Below are 20,905 nucleotides of genomic sequence, written 5' to 3' on the forward strand. Positions count from 1 at the left end.
CATTGAGCTGCAGCTATTTATTTATAAGATTGTTTCATAATCACAACCTGAAAATTCATTTCTGGAGTTAAGACTATCTCACTGTAAACATTATTTATTTATTATTTTATTATTATGTAATATTCATTTCTTGAGATAACTTAGGCCTTTTCCTTACCAAGTTAAACATGATATAAGTATATTTAATTTTTTGTTTCTTTTTCCCAGATGCCCTTTTCAAGGCAAGATGTCTTTTGACCAAATTGAAATTAAATGAAATTGTCAGTGTGTTAACTTTTCAAACTATATGACCTGATACAATTTGACTATATCTAAAAATGACTTCAGAAAAAATATTCATTTCCATGAGAAGGTTTTGTATAAGGTCTATGATAATGGATGGCTATTTCAAACAGAATATTTTCATATTAGATAATTTTTGCTCAATTTCAAATCTATTCCAGAAAAAAAAATTACCTGATATTACCTGACACTTGAGTCAACTTTAGCAAACGCTTTCTAAGCAATGCTTGAGATATATGTATGTGTATATATATATATATATATATATATATATATTCTCTCTCTCTCTCTCTGTCTCTCTCTCTGTCTCTCTTCTTTTTTAGACTACAGGGAGTTAAAGGTAAAGCAAAACAGAACTTGACTCAGTGGAAATAGGAATTTATTGCATTAAGAAGTTAATGGATATATCCATTCCTTTGTAACCAACTGTGTTAATGATAGTTACAAAATAAATGAATAAATGGATCAATGGGTGATTAAATGAGAATTCTTTTTTCTTCATGTTGAAGCAATACCTTAGGAAAAACACTGTGTAAAAGCAGAGAGGACAGGAATAAATTTGGAGATTAAATTAAACTAATTATTTTTCTCTCCATCTTTAATTTCTCCAGTTAAACAATAAGCAGGGAGACAAAGCATCCAAGAGTAACAAAGTTAGCATATAAAACAATGATAGGTGATTCTGAGATAAAAAGTTCAGAAAAGATAATAGAGAAGCTCAGAAAATATCTGGGACAGTTCAAAAGTATATACAGTAGCAGAAATCAATCAAATGGATGAAACAATGAGATAATTCATTTTCTTGTACAAAGTGAGCTAAATGAAGGTAAGTTGGCTGAAATTACCATGCAAACAAAAAGTAAATGCATATTTGAAATAATAATGAAAATATGAAGAAAGCCAGGATGGAAATAATCAAAATAAGTGTGCTATGATTCAGCAAGTTATTTCTGTAACCTTAATTAGCAGGTCAATTCAAATGAGCAGGTCAATTCAAACCACTGGTGGCGCAGTGGTTGAGAGTCTGCCTGCCGATGCAGGGGACACGGGTTCATGCCCTGGTCCGGGAGGATCCCACATGCCGCGCGGCGGCTGGGCCCGTGAGCCATGGCCGCTGAGCCTGCGCGTCCGGAGCCTGTGCTCCGCAAAAAAAACTTGGGAAGGTACAGTATTTTCCAAAAGAATCCAGTCAAACCAGTGAAAGGAATTTAAGAGGCAGAAAAGATTTCTACAATGTGTAGCCTCATCAGTCTCCTGAAATGGCAGATCTAGATATAGCTCCTCTAGCATTTTTAGTAAACCAATTCATTTACTAACATTTTTTGGCTTGGTACGTGAGGTAGTTGTAAAATTATTTGTAAAAATATAGTAAAGGAACACTTAGTCTATGATATGTGCGGAAATTACGTAAGAAGTTGAGGAACAATGAAAAAAGTAACTAATAACCATGAAATGAGCATATACAGCAAAAGAATATTAACATAATTCATTAGCAATACACTAATATGGGTTGAGAACACATTGAAGGAGTGTAGTTAAGAATAGATATTAAAGTAGCCATTATAACACATTAACACATTTTGGCTAACAGATTGGACACGTGGTTTGCCAGACCATTTAACACATCTAAAGAAGTAGTGTAATGGCAAATTGCCCTCATAGCAATGTTTAGTTCTACAACCTAATGCACACAACTCAAAATGTGTGTCTTGTTTGGTACTTAAAAAATCTAAGTACATTACCCTCTAAGAAAAATCCTTAGCATTGTCACCTATCAGATTGCATTCAACCTCATAATTCGCAATTTCCAGGAATTGTACCCGTGACCATCTGATTCCTCATCATACCTTATTTACTTACTAGGTTCGTGAAAACTGCCTCTTTGTTTCTTAGTTTTTCTTTCCTTTTCTTTTCATCTCCACCGCTAGTCCCAGAAACGTGTTTTGTAGTTCCTTGTAGTACAAAACTCAAAGTAATCAAACAATAAATTCTTGCTACATCTCTCAGTTAGACATTAAATATTTAAATAATTTGCATTTCAACCTCTGTGGGAAGGACATGAATAGGCAGGAGACATGCAACACTGATACCACCTTCTCTAGGAGCACTGCTTTCATGTGCTCTCAAAGCATCCTGGGCTACTCCTGCTGTAGCACTTCCAACACAGTATTTTAATTGTAGGCTTACTTGCCCACTTCTCCCAATAAAATTTGATCTCTTTGAGGAGAGGGATTGAGTCTTATTTATCGTTGCATCTGCAGCTCCTAGCACAATACCAGACATTAGTCAACTTAATTAAATGAATAAAAGAACAATATGGATAAAATTTCAGTGCAAGTTAAAAAAAAAAGGAGCTCACCAATAAAAAGTATTCTACAATTACTTCAATTGAAGGGCCATTATCAATGGTTCTTTAACTTTTAATCCTTCAAAATATAGGATTATTAAACATCTAGGGATACAATCGTGTATGACAAAGCTTTTGATCTTAAAAATTTGTGTTTAGAAATGTCACGGATTACATACTTAGAAATGATAATATTAATCAGCATTACTAAGTAGGTGTCATGAGTTCTGTTATTAAAAGATATATATATTTATGTATTATTTTTAATTTAGGGGGTTTTAGAATCCCATGTGGAATTAGTTACAGTAACTAATTAGTTTTAATTAATAAGCAAAGAGCAAAATACTCCACATGCATTTTTCCACATAAATTTTAAAAAATTGTATTCACATTTTCATCCATAATAAGTTGGAGCAATAGATTTTCTCATTCAATCCACTGCCTTCAGATTGACAAGATATTATTAGTCAGATTTTATATTGAGAAAACCTGAAGTTCAGGAATATGAATTCACTGACTTCAGGTTACACAGCTAAAAAGTGTTGAAGGGGTGTGAGGCAGACAGGCCCTAAGTCTTCTGTGCTCTTAGGCAGAGTTGGGTAGAGAAGCAGTAGTAGAAATATTTTAAGAGTTTATAAAATAAAAAGCATTTGCATTTTATTTTAGTATGCACTGTGTATACTCAGGAGTCAGATTGATCTTCCTATATTGTGTTTCTTGATTAGATTGCTATATTTAATTGGGTTTTCTTTTCCAGACCAAGTGGTTATTAATTTATTCAACAAATATTTATATGGATGCTCATTCAAGCCCATGGGCTGTGTTAGTAGTTGGTAAAGAATGGTGAACAAAACCTGCATGATCTCTGTACACTTAATAAATAATAAGAAGAAACAGGAGATAGAGAAGGAAAAAGAGGAAAAAGAAAATGGGCGTAGCTAAATTCTATCTGATAAATAGGAAAGTGGGTTAGGAGCAATATGCATGAAAGGGGTGAGAAAACTAGCTTAGAATCCAAGTGATTTTCATATCATTCATATGATAGGCATAAATGTCTTGGGTGGGGCAATCAGCTTGCTTTACTCCTAACACCGCTCCCTACCCTGATGAAATCAACATTTCCTAATACTGGGTACTTCTCACAAAGGTGACCAAAGAGGAAATAAAGAGAAAAAAAATTAAACTCTTTGATCTTCCCAGGAAGGAAAACAGTTACAAGTTTTTATACTAGAAACAACTAATGTTGTTTTCATGATTTAAATTAATTTCTAATAACTTAGGCTACAAGTTTAACATGAAGAATAAAATGATTGACAGAGTAATTACTGAAATGTTTTGCATATGCTCTACTAGAATTGATATATGTGACATATTAAGGAAAAACAAAGCCAAGAGACAAAGAGGCTTCCAGGAACCTAGACTATTTCATATTATAAGAAGGTAAAAGGCAAATGGAATTTTAAAGAATCGATGATTATAAAAAGATTTCTTGATGATCTGATATTTGTTTTTGATTCATTAAGTGTCTTATAGTAATATTGATTAGTAATCTTTATATATTTGCTTAAATTTCTACAATAAATAATTTTGCTCACTTAATTTTTACTAATTCTGAGGCTCAAGTCACCTTTTCTCTCTAAAACCTTCCCAGATGGGAAATGATCTGGCTTTCCTCGACCTTTCAAGATACATTTATTCTTATCACACACTTTCTTATGTAGTGGTTATTTGTGCATCAGCCTTATATTTCTTCTCTCCCATATTAGATCATAAGCTCTGTTTGGCTCGTAGGTTTTTATCCTCCACATAACAGGTGCTCAAATAAGACTTGTTGGTTCTCTTATTCTTGCAACAAATACTTATTGAGGACCTGCTATATGCCAGGCATGAAGAAACACAATGTGTTGAACATATTCTGACATTTTCTTTAAAACTATTACACCATAATTTTGTTTGATAATATTATAGAAAATATCCCAATATTTCAAATGAGCATTTATTAAAATTCCTCTTTCCCTATAAGCCCATTTTCTATCTCTATTCTGTTTTATAGGTTCACTCAAATGTACTTTTGTTATTTTTCTTTTCTATAATATCTTTTTATTCATCTTTTGAACCAAGTCCAGGTCTCTTAATAAGAACTTCTAAATATATATTTTGCTATTAGATGTCTAAAAGTCCAGCTTTTGGTTCTTAATATAAGCAAGGAGATACCAAAATAAGAATAACAAAACAATTTTCTAATTATGAGGACTATAGTCATGATTGGAGCAAGTATATTTTATATTTGGAATTTTATGCAAAGATCACACAGCTGTCAAATCAAACTAATTCATTCTAATACTCTAGGAAATTTTTTTTCTGTTTCAACTTAAGGATATAAAATCAATTTATAATTATTGAAGTAATAGATTCTCATTGTAAAAATATTGGAAATTATAGAAAATTTTTAACAAGGTGGTTAAAGAAACATCCATTTAGCTGATCACAAGATGATATGTTCACCAATATTATCATGGGGTAAAATCATACTATGGAGATTTTAATTATCAACTGTAAATAGCATCTGTTGTGTCAGCAAAGAAATATCAATAAAATGATAAAAAATCATAATAATTATGTTCTTCCAAATGTGCTTTTTATAGTTCTATTAAAAGAATTCTTCCGTTACTGAAAGCTAACTTTGACTACCCATGTGAAATTTTAACAAATTTTTAATCTAAATAAAAGAGGAATAAAAAAATCCATTATAAAAATAGAAGTACGCAGATTCCAGTTATGAGTTTGGAATCTAGATTGTGGAATTGAAAGTTCGGAGGCAGGTTTAGTACAAAGCTTAAAATGAAGAGTTAATAAATCTACATAAAGCACAAAATTACTTTTTAATAATTTGTGTTTTACCCTCTGGCTGTCTTTCAATCTCTATTATGTTCACACTGCACGCTCTGGGTATTGAATAAAAATATACACAGCCCATGCAATGAGCACATCCTAGAGCCAAGTCCAGCTGTGATATAAAGCTCAAAAGGTAGTATCATTTGGTCAAATTTTAACTGTTAAATAAATTTGAAATGATTTATTCTGAAAGTCGAAAATTTGGCCAAAAGACTATACTAAAATCTTAGCACTTGAAGAGACCATATTGAAGTAATCTCTTACCCTCTAGCCATATCCTTTACCCTTTCCCAAACCATACCAGACAGATGAATATCTATTCCAAGTGCATTTCAAAGATATTTGGGAACAACCTGGGATAACTCTTACCAGAATTTACAAACTGTAATAAGAAATGTCTTTGTTTATTACATCCAAATTAAATTCCTTGTTCTGCAGACTAAACCAAAAGTGGTGTCATGGAAAAAAATATTGGACATGAGACTAAGAAAACATGAATTATACCTTATAACTATGTGACAAGTCAGTTAAATTCTCTGTGCCGCAGTTTCTATGCCTGTAAAACAGGGATAATAATAACAAATTTACATATTTATTATGTGAAAGGTTAAGGGACTTTACACATGCAAAAGTAGTCTGTAAACTATAAAAAACAAGCAATTATAATGGATTCTTTCTCTGGAGTAGTAATACTCCAATTCATATCACCATTTTCTCCTCTTCATAGGTCTTATTTTCTAATCCTTTCATCATCTCTGTATCTCTTCTCTGAAATCTTTTCAATCTTTTCTCTTACATCGTTATGCAATTCCACCACCCTGAACTAGACCTAAGATTTAATCAATTAGTTGGCTGAGGTCTATTTTTATTACTTATCATTCTTACTTCAATAAACATGCAAACTGCTTGCTTGAGATATAGCTGTGAACAAGACAGATAAGGTCCTGTCTACCATGGAATTTACAATATAGGGACAGGGAGAGAGTCAATAAGGAAGTGAACAAATAAGATAATTTTATATAGTATTAGTGCTGTGAAAAATAAAATGGATAAACATGAGAGGTGAAGGTGAGTAGTTTAGATGGGGTCATCAGGGTAGAATTTTTGAGACAGTGATGTATGACCTGAAACTTGAAGAAAGAGGGGGATTAGTCAGTTGAGGATCTGGGAGAATAGTGTTCCAGAAAGAGCATCAAATGCAAATGGCTTAAGGTGGGTGTGAGCCACTGAGGCTGGGGAATAGTGAATGAGTTGTTTAAGAAAAAGCTAGAGAGAAAAGCCTGGGACCCTATCATTATGGTGTTTGAAGTCATGGTATGATGATAAGAAGGCATTGAATGGTTTTAAAGATGGAATGATGTGTTACAACGAACTAAAAAACCTACCTTCAGAGTTACCCAGTGATTTCTGAATCCTCTCAATACATTCAACTGAGTATCAGATGGGTTTCTTTTACTTTGTAAATGATATGAAAATTGGACTTTAGGATTTTCCTTTCATCTGTGTTTAGTAAGCATTAATTAGTTGTTTATGTGATACTTTGCAATAGAGTAACAACTGACATTAAATTTAGTCAACTTAGAGATCTATGCCATCCGTTTTGTCCTCATTCTCCAGATATGCCAAAAAAGACTGACAAATCAGTCTTGTGCTATTTCCATTTCATAGGAAGTCATGCAAAATGACAGAACCACTCTGTATGTGGATAAAACCATGTTTTATCCTACTTCTCACCTGTCATTCAATGACGAAATGATTGAATGATGTTATATGGATATTTAAAAAAACTAAAGAGGAAAGCCTAAAAGACTACCTTGTTTTTCTCAGGCTGATAGAGCTACAGCTAAAAGCCCTGCTGACATCCTCTCCCTTCCCTGACCTGTGCCCCACCTATGAAAAAACAAAGCATTCTTTCAGAGAAAAATGCAATTTACAGTGCAATAAACACTGTGTTTCTCTATTCTAAAAGAAAGACTGCTGTATCATATTGTATTGGGAATAATCAAAATAAATTAATCATCAAGAAAAAACCCCACAAGAATAAAAATTACTATTTGCATTGTTCGCCGGCAGACAAAAATGACAAAATGTGCTCCCAACTGTTAATAGTTTCTGCATAATATTTAGATAGTATTGAAAGAAAACCTGAATTTGATAAGTGAAAATAGAATATCCTCCCAAATGCTTGAAAAGTATACTAGGCACTATGGATTTAGTACTATAATTGTCATGATCATATGTGGAAAACACTTACATGAAATAATTGGGGAAAAATGGAGAATATAATGCCTGCATCTGAACTGATGTACTACTAGTCCCTTGGAGCCAAGGACTGTGGATATTTTAGGGGAACAAAACTTGCCACCCCAAAATGTCTCTTTGGCATGCAGATTATTTCAAGCTGAAAACAATCAAGGCCCAAAAGACTCAGGAAGAAACTTTGACCTTCCCCCTAACTGCAAGAATTTAGATAGAGGGCCTGTTCCCAGAATAGAGCTATGACCAGAGATAGCTGCAAAGAATATGGGCTCAGTGTGATGGTGGTGGGGGGCAAAGAGGGCCTAGAGATCAGAGTCCACGCTGTGTCTCATTGTTTCTGCCTGGCCCAGTAAATATTTATTTACCAAACATTTTGCTCTTCCATCTCCATGTGAATTGCCTTCCTCCCCTTTGAAGTCCCAAACCACTACCCTCAACATCCTCTTTTGTCTTTAGCTGAAGACAGCATTTAATGTGGTCTCTTGGGCCATCTCAGGGAGTTAGTTTCCTGAGTATCTCTCATGTACTCAGGAGGTACACATGTTAATAAACTTCTTAACCTGTCTTTTATTATAGGGGGTCTCAGCCAAGAACTCAGAATGGTAGAGGGAAAATTATTTTTCCTTCCTTACACAGACTACACTGTTTTAAGACATCCCTGTCTTGGCACATGCTATTTCTTCTGTCTGGAATGACCTTTGACCCTTTCCATGCTTGGCCATCTCAGAGTCATGACATAGAACACTGCTAGATATCATGTCCTCTGTGAAGCCTGCTCTGACAGTGCCAACCATTCCCTTCTCTACAGTACTTGTGGATCTCATACTTATTCCATCACTGCCTTCATGCCATTTTATTTTCATTATTTGTCTGCATATCTCTCTCCTCTGTGAGACTGGAAGCAATTAATTAACAACAAATATAACTGAATCTTTTTTGGGTCCCCAACACCTGGCATAGTGCCTGCATACAGTAGGCATTTAGTAATCTATTACTGAACTGAGCAGTGTTAAGCAAACTACCTGCAGATACCTGAAGTTGAGGAAAATAGACATGCTGATTTTAAAACCTTTGTTCATACTGGAAAATGGAAAATAAAAACCTTTGTTCACACTGGAAAATGAGAATCAAAGCATGTTGCCAAAATACTGTTCTCATCCACAATCACATTTTTTTTTTACATTTATTTTTTAATTTTAATTTTATGGGAGTATAGTTGATTTACAATGTTGTGTTAATTTCAGGTGTACAGCAAATTGATTCAGTTATACATGTACATATACTCATTCTTTTCTTAGATTCTTTTCTTGTATACGTTTTCCCAGAATCTTTTTTTTTTTTTTTAACATCTTTATTGGGGTATAATTGCTTTACAATGGTGTGTAAGTTTCTGCTTTATAACAAAGTGAATCAGTTATACATATACATATGTTCCCATATCTCTTCCCTCTTGCGTCTCCCTCCCTCCCACCCTCCCTATCCCACCCCTCCAGGCTGTCACAAAGCACCGACCCAATATCCCTGTGCCACGCGGCTGCTTCCCACTCACAATCACATTTTTAATGACTCTTCTATGTTTGTTTTGTAAAAAAAAAATCTAGTGACTGATATAGTTCATTCAGAAATAATCGATATTCACCCCTTTTCATAAAAGTGGTTTTTTCATTATTAAATCTGATTTATTGACCTGAAATTGCATAAACCACCACAGCCTTCTGCATTTTTATAATCCTGCCTTTTGCATTCTTATACTACACATTGCATGCACATGCTTTCAACTGTGTTACACTTGGTTGTCTGATTTTAAATAATTCTTCAAGTTTCCCTTTAAACTTTCTTAAGTTCTCCTGACTTTGCCCTTTATACTTTCAAAGTCAGCTTCCAACTAGGGCAGCTTGTTTCCCTAATTCTTTGTCATTCATTCGTGGTTTTGTTTTTTTTCTCTCTCCTTCCTTCTTCTATCTCTCTTGATCCCCTGGTGGCTCCCCTGGGAAGCTGCTGACTGTTTTTCAGGCTTTCCATTGTATTTTCTCATATTCATTATTTTCTCCTCTATGGAGCTATCACCTTCATGCTGTTTTCTTAAGGCACTTCTTTCTTTACATGAGCCCTAATGTATCTATTTTCTTCCATAGTTTGCATTCCTGTCACCACCTGATATTTATATATATTTTTTCCTCTGTTACTTCCTGAGCTTCCTCATACTTCCTTCCTCTCTTTTGTAACTGTTAAGTGGCTTTTTGGCATTCAATAGAACAGGGACTATTGTCACCAGCTCAGAAATTCTTTTGTCTCCCAAAACAATAGAGGTATTAAGTGCTGCCTTTTCTTCCGCTTTTTTTTTTTTTTTTTTTTTTTTTTTGCGGTACGCGGGCCTCTCACTGTTGTGGCCTCTCCCGTTGCGGAGCACAGGCTCCGGATGCCCAGGCTCCGGATGCACAGACTCAGCAGCCATGGCTCACAGGCCCAGCTGCTCTGCGGCATGTGGGATCTTCCTGGACCGGGGCACGAACCCGTGTCCCCTGCATAGGCAGGCAGACTCTCAACCACTGCGCTACCAGGGAAGCCCTCTTCCGCTTTTCTATGGGCTGTTTTCATATGTCTTTCGTCTCCAATTACTCACAGTCCCTTCCTGAAAAATGCTGTATTCGAGAATCTACTTTGGGATTATTTGAGCTACCATTCTCTGTTGACTCACCTTCTTCTCAATGTCTGGCCCATACCCGAGCCCCTCAGCCACTCACATCACGACTATGGACTAAGCACAATTAAGAAACTCAGTATTGAGGACTAAAACTTTATTTAGTATGCTCTCACTTTTCATTTATTTCTATAATTATGTTGCCACCAATTTTTAATACTTTCAGTTCTGAGAAAAGAATTACTTCAGAGCCTCTAGCAGTACTTATTTTATTAGCAGGGGCGTGTAACTCTTATCTACAAAGGCTCAAATACCAAAACCTTCAGATCCTATAAGCAGGTGATATGCCAAATTAATAAACCATTAAATAGGAACGACATATCTAATTTTCAAGGATACGATGCTAATCTGATTAAAGTGTGAGGGAGAAGAAAATTAAACGGGAACAATTCAGTGTGTTTAAAAAGAAACAATAGGCCCCAAATGGAGTTACTTGTGCTAAGCTCTATGTCAGCAAACGAAGACTTAATACCTGATCTAACCACAGTTACAACCACCCCCAGGAATGTAGTCTTAATTGGTCAGTTTGGAATTTTCTAGTCAGAACCAATAAAATAATCTGCCACATAGTCTCCTTCCATCCCCATAGGTAGGTTACCTAAGACTGAAATAATCCACTCTTTCCCCCCTTCTGCCTATAAAGGGCTTCCATTTTGTACAACTCCTTGGAGCTCCTTTCTATCTGCTAGATGGGATGTGTTGCCCTACTCATGAATCATTCAATAAAGCCAATTAGATCTTTAAAATGTACTCAGTTGAATTTTGTTTTTTAGCAGGTAGTTCTAGTCATCCTCCTATGTGAATTCAGGAGACTCGTGAGGTGCTATAGATAGTATCCATGCACTTAAAATATGACTTAATGAAAGTTCAGTTACATATAACTTCTCAGAAATGTATCTATTGCCTAAAACAAGGCAAACTCACACTTATCTCCCACTAGCTACATCGATTTTTGAACAATTTCAGCTATTCACTTAGGTAAGCACACGAGCTCCCAAAATGTTTCACTAACTATTGATATAATTAGAATTGTGATATATAGCAAAGAGAATAAGCCACCAAAAACACTGGCTCAAAAATTTAAATCTAAAATCTGCTTTCTTTGCACCTTATAGAGCAGTTATTTCTTGGTTGGTGCCTTGAAGGGTTTTTTTTCTCTGCAAGAGTGAAAACTAACAGAAATTTTTTTGTTTCGTTTAGCAGCAAATTGCCTGAAATTGAGCCAGCCCAAGAACATGTAGTTAATAATTGTCAGTCCTTGCAAGTAGCTCTGTATTCTAATTAACTTGCACTTTCATAATTTCTTAGCAAAGTTCCTTTACACTGTGAGGTTTTTCCTGTTAAAACTGATTCATTTTGGTTCTGCAAAGAGGACAGAAACTCAAAGGCTCTCCCCTACCCTGATCCTACCCTGTACTATCTAGGTTAAATCATTCAATTTATCTGTGGTTCATATTTTCATCTTTAAAAACAAAGATGTTAATAAATAATATGTGAAGGCTGACAAAGCATTATGGCAGTGAGAAGTCTGCATTAAAAAACACCAGCACATACATTAAAGAAGACAAAATAGAGAGTCAAAGTAATCAATATTGCTTCATCTTTTTCTAAGACACAAATAAGTAACCTAGCTTCTAGGGCTCTTGTGAACACTAAAAGAGATTTGTTTTTCAGTTGCTCTGTAAACGGCAACAACTGATTTATCCAGAAACATCATTTATATAGAACAAAATTGCACACAGAAAGGAAGCAAAAGTAATATGTTATCACAAAGGTCACATCCACTTCATTAATAATAGCATTGTTTCTCCTTTTAAAAAAATCATGTCTCCTAGTTTCTAAATATTTTCTTAGAAAATGGGTTCTGTTTTGCAAAATTCATTGTTAAATTTCTTTTTCCTGATTTACTCATTAGTAACACCAGTATGCAAAAGTTGGGAGTTAATTATCAAATCATTGTGGTGAGCTAAAATTTATTGTTAACAAGAAAACAAATGTGTGTCAGTGGAAAACTGAAAATTCATGAACAATCCAAGAAATCTTTCTACAAAAAACTAATCTGTTAAAAACTAATTTGCAATTATACCACAATAAAAAAAGAATAAATCAGAAATAATATTAATAGATAGTATATAGGATCTATATAAACATGACTATAAAAATCTACTTATGATCTAAAAGGAGATATACATATGTATATACATGTATGTGTAGATATACATATATTTGTATATATGTATGTAATTTTGTTATTGGATTATGTAGTGGACATCAGTTGCTTTTGTCTTTCCAGTATTTTCTCCTCCCTTTTTTTGTTACCAGTGTCTTCCTTCTTTTGAGGAACTCTACTTTCGCTAATCTGTATGGTTCTGTGGAAGTTCCCTCCCCCAACCAGAGGAGGCTACTCTCTCAGGCTGGGTCTGTAATAGTACCTTAGCCTCTTGGTCACTCTAATTATCCTAGGGACCATGATTTGATCCACATAAGTCAATTATAGTCCTTCTCAATTATTCCAAGGTGGAAATTAAGGGAAAGCATTCTCAATTCTCCTGGATGATCATCTGTAAGGATGGCTCTTTAAAGATGATAATAGTCACATTTCCTGACACATAGAACGGTCTAAGAGAATGAGGATAGCACATGCACAAGAGCTGAAATAAGCAGTAAAACAATGGGGTAAGGAGGTGGTTGTGACACTTTTCAAATTCCAGGATGCCATCAATTCCAAGTCCTGTACTACTCCTTACCTTATTTTAGTTTGGATATATGAGCCACTGAATTTGCCATATTTAGTTAAGGTGGTTGGAATTGTGTTTCTAAAAAAAGAAAATACTAATTTGCATAAAACTAATATGGTTCAATACCCTAAATTACAACATCATACACTTTTCTAAGTAAACTTGGAACCTAGAAAAAAATGTTATCATTTTGGTATAGTAATCCCACAAACAAAGCAAAACCCAAGAAACAACCATTAAAACATAAGTAAATACATACAAAAAAATGCAAAAAAAATGTCCTATTTATTACTCTGAATGGCATCTACCACGTTATATATAAAATACTAACTTGTATATTCCCATGGTAGTTTCAAAGTAAGACATTTGCTCAGGTTTTTAAAAAGTTTTGATATAGATATCACATAGTATTAATGAAAAAAATCAGTTAAAATTCTTCACTTGAATTGTATCTTTTTTTCATGTAAGGTACAGTAATAAGATCTAAGCTATGAAAATGTAGACTTGATATTTCCAAAATTGTATAAATATTAATGCAGTTTATTTTATCACTGCCTGAATGAAGTCTACATCCTGATGGAATGGGATAATATTCTTTTTTAATGACCTGTTTAAATTATCATCTACTGGGAAATAGTTATACTTTGTTCTTGAGAGCAATTTGAACTTTATTGAAAGTTGAAAGTAATTATTGAAAGAAAATTAAGTTTTCCCTTGTTGATCTTATATGGATAACCACTTGCATCTAACCAAGTTTGGAATAACAAGAATTTTTTGTTAATTTCAAAAGCTAATCAATTAGGAAAAAAAACCCTTCAATATAAGAGCTAGTCAGAAAATCACTCTCTATTTCACTCTCAAATATTCACCAATTCTCAATATTTCAGAATTGGTTCTTCACCTTTATTTATTTATTTAAAAATCTTTATGTGAAACCAGGTTTAATTATTTGGCCACACCTCGAGGGATCTCAGTTCCCTGACCAGGAATTGAACCTGGGCCACGGCAGTGAAAACGCAGAATCCTAACCACTAGGCAAACCAGGAACTCCCCCATTCTTCATCTTTAAATGAGACTATACTAACCAAAGTCTCCATATCAGAAGAGGTTCCAACAGAGTATAAGGGCCCTGATTTCATGTTCTTAAATATAAGGACTCAGCAAAAGCAGAAAACAGTTTTATGTTAGGAAAAATTATCTGAGTCTATTTGTGAATTTTATATGCCAATGTAGTTAGGTAGCACTTAAGCAGAAAATCTACTACCAATGAACACTTAATCCTTTGAGTTTAAGAAACAAGGAGAAACAGAAAGCACAATATAATAATAGGTGGTGTAACTCAAATGCATAAGGTAGAAGCGTTCTACTTTTTTTTTTCTTTCTTTGAAGAGTCCTACTTTTGAAAGGGGTTGAGAGCTCTCTACTGCCAGGCTGTAAACTACTTGAATGCACAGAATATGCTTTTGTTTTCATTGTATTTAGTATAGGGTCTGGTATCTATTAAGTCTTCAAAAGATGTTTGTTTGACTGCACTGAATATCAAATTCAAATAAGTTTCAATAATTTTTAAAATGTGCATAATTTGTTACCAAAACTGCAGCTGTTAAACATTTGCTCTCAAACTTCACTGTGACATGGCATAGCCTGGGAACACTCTGTGACACTCACCTTCTGTGAAGAATGAGATTGGAGTCTCATAAGATCAATATGTGGATACAATTCTACCTGTGGTCTTGCAAAAGATAAGATGTTATTGACAAAGTCTTTAATGTTCCACTTGCTAATGGACCATCTATGTACTTCCCTCTAGCCAGAGGTCCATGCCATGTAGGAAGCGTCCCTTGATTGTTCCTACTCAGTAATCACTCCTAATGATATTTATGTTTCACCTTTTCATTCAAAGTGAGAGTAAAATATATTTAAGCAGAAACGTAGAGAGTGATGACATCCAATGCTACATTCCATGGTTCAGGGATGTATTATCAACAATCAATTGAAGATAATACTACCTGCATTACTAGGTTGCTAAGATTGTTACCATTAAGAATAGAGGGGCTTCCCTGGTGGCGCAGTGGTTGGGAGTCCGCCTGCCGATGCAGGGGATGCGGGTTTGTGCCCCGGTCCGGGAGGATCCCACGTGCCGCGGAGCGGCTGGGCCCGGGGGCCGTGGCCGCTGAGCCTGCGCGTCCAGAGCCTGTGCTCTGCAGCGGGAGGGGCCGCAGCAGTGAGAGGCCCGCGTACCACAAAAAAAAAAAAAAAAAAAAAAAGAATAGAATATGCATGGAAAATACCTTGCGCATATTAAGGGTTATATAAGTATTTGTTGAATAAAAAATGAATGATAAATTTATATTTTAATTGCACTATTATGATATACCACGTTCACTTCAAATTTCAGTTTTGAGAATCATGGAGTTCTATAAAACAACCTTACTTCCTGGCTTGAGCTTAACCTGTAATACACTTCAAACTTAAGGGCAGGAAGATTGTAAAATATTTGATCATATATGAATCTTCTTACATTTACTAATAATTCTACAAAAATTTTTCCAAGTAGCATTATACAAAGCTCAATATAAAATTAAAATAATCTCAGTCATTTATCACTATTTTTGTCATTGGGTGTACATTTTACCATTACAACATTATAATCTGTGAACAATACATGGCTTAAACATTGTGTTGTTTAGAAGAGTAGATGATATGAGAAAAGTATCTTGCATTTCAAAATACTTAAATTTTGAAACATTACTGCTTTGTTCTACCTTGAGGAGTTTTAACGGTTTCACTGTTCTGAGAGAATTCTCAATCCATTGATTACAATCAGCTGGCCAATCTTCTATCCCAACGAAATCAATCATGGTGACAGTTGCCACTCTGGCCTCCTCCCTGTATTTTCGAAGCATGGAGGAGGACAAGTGAGCACCTGCCTCCAAGATTTTAGATTGGAAATATTTCTTGAACAAATCAGGATTCTTTATACTATGGCAGAATACAACCTTCTGAAAAAGGCTGGGTGGGACTGCCCTAACAGATATGTCCATGCTCTGATCATGTTTTCCTTAAAAAACAAATTCCTCACATAATTTGTAAATGGAATTTAACAATATGTACAATTTAATCATCAGGAAATGGCTTTTAGATGTTTATGTCACATTGTTTATCACAATAGAAATTAATAAAAGTTTGATCAGAATATTCATAGAGCTATTTTTTGTAACAAGAAAAGCCATTTATTTTTCTTTTCACAATAGAAATAATGTACAAAATGAATGTTCATTTATGGAGCTGCTCAAGCAAAAGCAAAACCCAAAATATTAAAGATCAGTAAGGATATTAATTCTTCTCTTAGAATATTATTGAAACAGTTGACACATTATTATATAATGTAATGACATAGTATTACATAATGGCCCAAAACATATCACAAATGATCACTTTTAAAGTTGTACAAGAATTCCATTTACAACATATTTGATCTATGTATTTCCTAACCTACAGGCCCAGGGAATATAACATCTCATGCCTCTACATTTCAATAATGGATAGTGACAGATGCCATTAAATCCCTATTTGAAGGTATTAAAACTGATAGACTTTGTCCTTAAATTATGAATTTGTTTATTGTATTGAACTGTCAGGCTATTTTGCTGCTGCCTCTCAACTAGTTCTCAGTACATGGTCAGGAAATGAGTAGGTTCACGTGAGCCCATCTGAGAAGGCACTCCCCATTTCTGAAATTCTATAAGTAGGCTTGTTTGGAAAAATCAGTGAAACATTCCATTTAATCAGTTATTTCCTTCTACATTAAAAAGACAAAATAATCTATGACTTTGTTATAGAGCCCAGTCAGTTGCTCTAAAACACCATGGGTGCAGATCGATCTTCTTATGATGCTTTCTATCCTAGAAATGTTTCGTATGGCATGAGGAAGAAAGTACCCATCATCCTGTTGGTCTCAAGTCAAATTCCTTTCTTTTTGTTCTTACACTTGCTCTGCCTTAGCCAGTCCTGGCTTTCTTCAATTGCAATTACACTGTCTTTTTAAAAACAAGTTTGTCTTGCTCAGGTTCTCAGCTTTTTGGGTTGTCTACGGCTGGTTACCCCTCCAGATCTCAGTGTGAGTTAACATCTTCATTTTCCTTCTCTTGTCTTACACCTTCCAACAGCTCTGTAAGGTGTCACCAATCTCCAGAAGTTTGGGAATGAGGCATAAAATTTGGATCATGCTCTTATTTTGCCAGAACAATGATTAAACACACACACACACACACACACACACACACACACACACACACACACACACACAGAAAATGAGTAGAGGTTTAAATTGTTTTTACTTCTACACCCTGAAATAATTGAGGCCATTTTCAAAAGAAATAATCTACTTTTGAATTTGGCCTTAATTTTAAAATACACTTAGTTAGAGATGCCTGTGGATTAATATTTCAGCACATTGTCAAGTGATTCCATATGTCTTTTATTTTTCCTCTTTCCACTTCCCCCCTTTTAGTCAAAAGTATTTGAAGTTTAAGTGTTTTGTAAATCAAGGGGTAGAATAGTCTACTATGAGTGGCAGAATAAAACAGATTGATTTAAAATTCACGAGCAGTATATTTGAAAAGACAGATTCTCAGTGATTTACTTACAACTCTATTTTCAGCTCCTATCAGTTTTCAGCTGTTCATATCTCTGATTTAATGCTTTATGTAGTTGCTTTAGTACATTTACAGATTTAAATGTACAGGAGTATGTATTTCTGAAAAAAATGCACTGAAAGTTTAAAATTTCAATGGGACTACCTGTAAGGTTAGTAGAGATTTCTTAGTACTTGGAATTCACTTGGAATATTTTCCTAAAAGGACTTCAATTTTCCGTTTCATGCCTAACCGTGCAAAAAGTAAGGGGAAACCCCTTATAGCAATGTTTACACCATCCTAAGCAAAGTTATAATACGGAGAAAATTAATACCCTCAGTTCTAAATTTCATAATTTGCTTTCATTGCAGCAATCATTTATGATAAAACATCTATTATAGCTCCTATTTCTTCTGTTTTTCATTCAACTATTCTTTATAAAATCTTGACTTCTCTCCCTCTCATCCCCTCCCACTATGACCATGACCACCACTAACAACACTGACAGCAGACAGGTGAACTTGCAGCTGGTTTTAAATACATCCTGGCATTTCTACCAAAAAAAAAAATCTGTCTCTGTTTAATGATGCACCAAATGTAAATGAACTAAGTAGCAACTTAAAAGTTGTTAATATTTGATCTTGTATTTCATATCTACTATATTAAGAAGGCTCAGAATTATTTGTGGATATTACACCACAATTTTAAAGGACAGAATAAATATTAGACCACTAAATTTTTTCTCTTGTTCCTCAGATTCTTTTTAGACTAGATCTACCTCCAACTTCTCCAGTTAATGGAGTGGAGGATCCATGTGCATTATCAAAAGTGATGTATAATCCATTCTGATGGTTTGGGCCGCTTTCTCCACTCTCTGCGATAGGAAAAACCGCCAAGGCAAGTGGGCCTACAGCCTTGAACCAGCTAGATTCACAGAAGAAATCTCAGCTTCTTTGAGGTGGTACAGTTCCTTGTGCAGGTGCTACAACTTTACTCCAGAGAGCATGATCTCTCCTTTTAGGTGATTAGAACTGGGAACAAGAGCAAGCTTTATGATATCAGAATGGGTAACAGGCCTCAGTTGTGAGAAGTGACAAAGGAGACCAGTGCATGGTATCCAGGCTTTCCAGCTGAGCTGTCTGAAGCCTTGGTTACCTGTAGCATAATGGTAGTTTTCACAGTCTGAAAATACGCAATGCCAGCTTCTCCTGAAAGAGTCTCCCACCATTCTAGGGTTGCATCATTATCAGAAGGAATGAAAATACAGTCTTAATCCAGTTAGGAAATAAAGGACACTTGCTAGGAAAAGTTTCAAGTCAACACAACAAATATTTGCTGGTTTGGGTTAACTTACCTGCAAGAAATGTTCTTTTTTTGTGACAGAGAAGCACATGATCCCAAACCAATTACAACTATGTCCCTGGAAACATTGGTGATGGAAGTGACATTTCTGTAGAAGTTAGAGCAGGAAACGAACTTTAGAGATCCTTTACATAGCCCTTAGTAGAGTACCTTGCACAAAGTAATCTCACAATAAATAACCGATGAATGGATGCATCCAGTTCATGCCCTCTTTTTACAGATGAAGGAAATAAAGCCAAAGGGAAGAAGTAATTTACTCAATGACATAAAGTTGACCAGTGGCAGAACCAGGATGAGAAACCAGAATTTCCAAGTCCTTAGTGATTATTCTCTCTACCATACCCTTCTTTGTATTCAGTCATTTCCACTGTTGATTGATCAGCAGTGAACTATAATCATATCCATCCCTAGAAATTTGTCCATGTGACCTCATGCCTGCAAGGCCCTTTAGCAGAGCAGTAGCTTAAACTAGGCTTAACAGCTCTAGTCCACATCCATTTATCTCTCTGAATTCCAACACTGCTTATTGCCTGTACCACATATTTAGAATTTTAATACAAAGAATTATGGATTATTTTGCAATTATTTCACATGTATTTCTTTTGTCATTAATAAGTTTGCATGCTCCTCTGGGTAATGGACATTTGCTTATACTTCTTTCACATATGTCAGCATGTAACTCTTAGGTTTGTATGGGTACAGAAGAGATCGAATAAACATGTAACTTAGAATCCAAATTGGTACACTCTTGAGAGTCAAAGAAAGTATTCATATTTGCTTGATAAGTGTAAACTGTGACTATTCTGGACAAACGAATGTATGATCTCCCTAACAGCAGTTGACTTGCTCAACATATGTTCAATTAGACTCATTCACCAATGATTGTATAATCGTCCAACTATGGGATACTGTTTATAGTTTACCTTATTACACTGAGTGGAATTATTTCTAAAGTAGTAATCACTGAAAAATCATGAATATTGTGGAATTCTATTTACTGAATACGTATATGTTATTTGTTTACAAGTTATTATGAATATTTCCACAAAATATTCATTTGTTGCCTTAAAGTTGTAAGGATAAAGTTAAGTGCAAAACTTCTGCTGGTCCAGTTTTAATCATTCCAATATTGAAAATGTGGCTAAGAGTGGGGAAAATGGCATTCTCTTTATTTTCCTGATGGTAAAATATGAAATCTCATGATTTCATGTGGGGTAGGTCGGGCAGGGTGCTGTGAGGAGCTATGGACAAAAAGGCCTAAATTTGAAGTTTAAAAATAGATTTAAATTTAAACACTCTATTCAACTATATCAAGACACATCATGATCTAAAATTTCTTTTGGGATAAAACATGGAGACATTAATAAAGGAAACAAGTAAAGTCCACAATAAATTTATATACCAAAAATGACTAAAATTTTATAGCATTTACCCATCATACTATATACTAACTTAATGAAAAAAATCTTTACATTCATTTGTTAAGAAATAAACAAGTTTTTTGATACAATTTTCATTTTCATACATATAAATATGTATTTTTCTCTTCAGATATGTAACAAAGGTTCAGACATCCCAGACAGAACAGTCCATAGATTCAATTTATTAATATTGCCAAATTAGAGGTTTAATGATAAAAATTCCCTGCAGCAGAATGAATTTTAAGCACTTGAACAATGGCAGT

General features: G+C 34.6%; 1 protein-coding gene and 1 pseudogene across 1 annotated transcript in view; both read right to left on the minus strand.

Annotated features, from left to right (window-relative positions):
* Positions 1-20,905, minus strand: part of HTR2C (5-hydroxytryptamine receptor 2C) — a 258,300-nt gene that overhangs the window by 189,752 nt on the left and 47,643 nt on the right. The window lies entirely within an intron of this gene.
* LOC132594446 (ferritin light chain pseudogene) overlaps positions 1-20,905 on the minus strand; it is a 36,280-nt pseudogene that overhangs the window by 12,895 nt on the left and 2,480 nt on the right.

This window comes from Globicephala melas, chromosome X (assembly GCF_963455315.2).
Source record: "Globicephala melas chromosome X, mGloMel1.2, whole genome shotgun sequence".
Classification (NCBI taxonomy): domain Eukaryota; kingdom Metazoa; phylum Chordata; class Mammalia; order Artiodactyla; family Delphinidae; genus Globicephala; species Globicephala melas.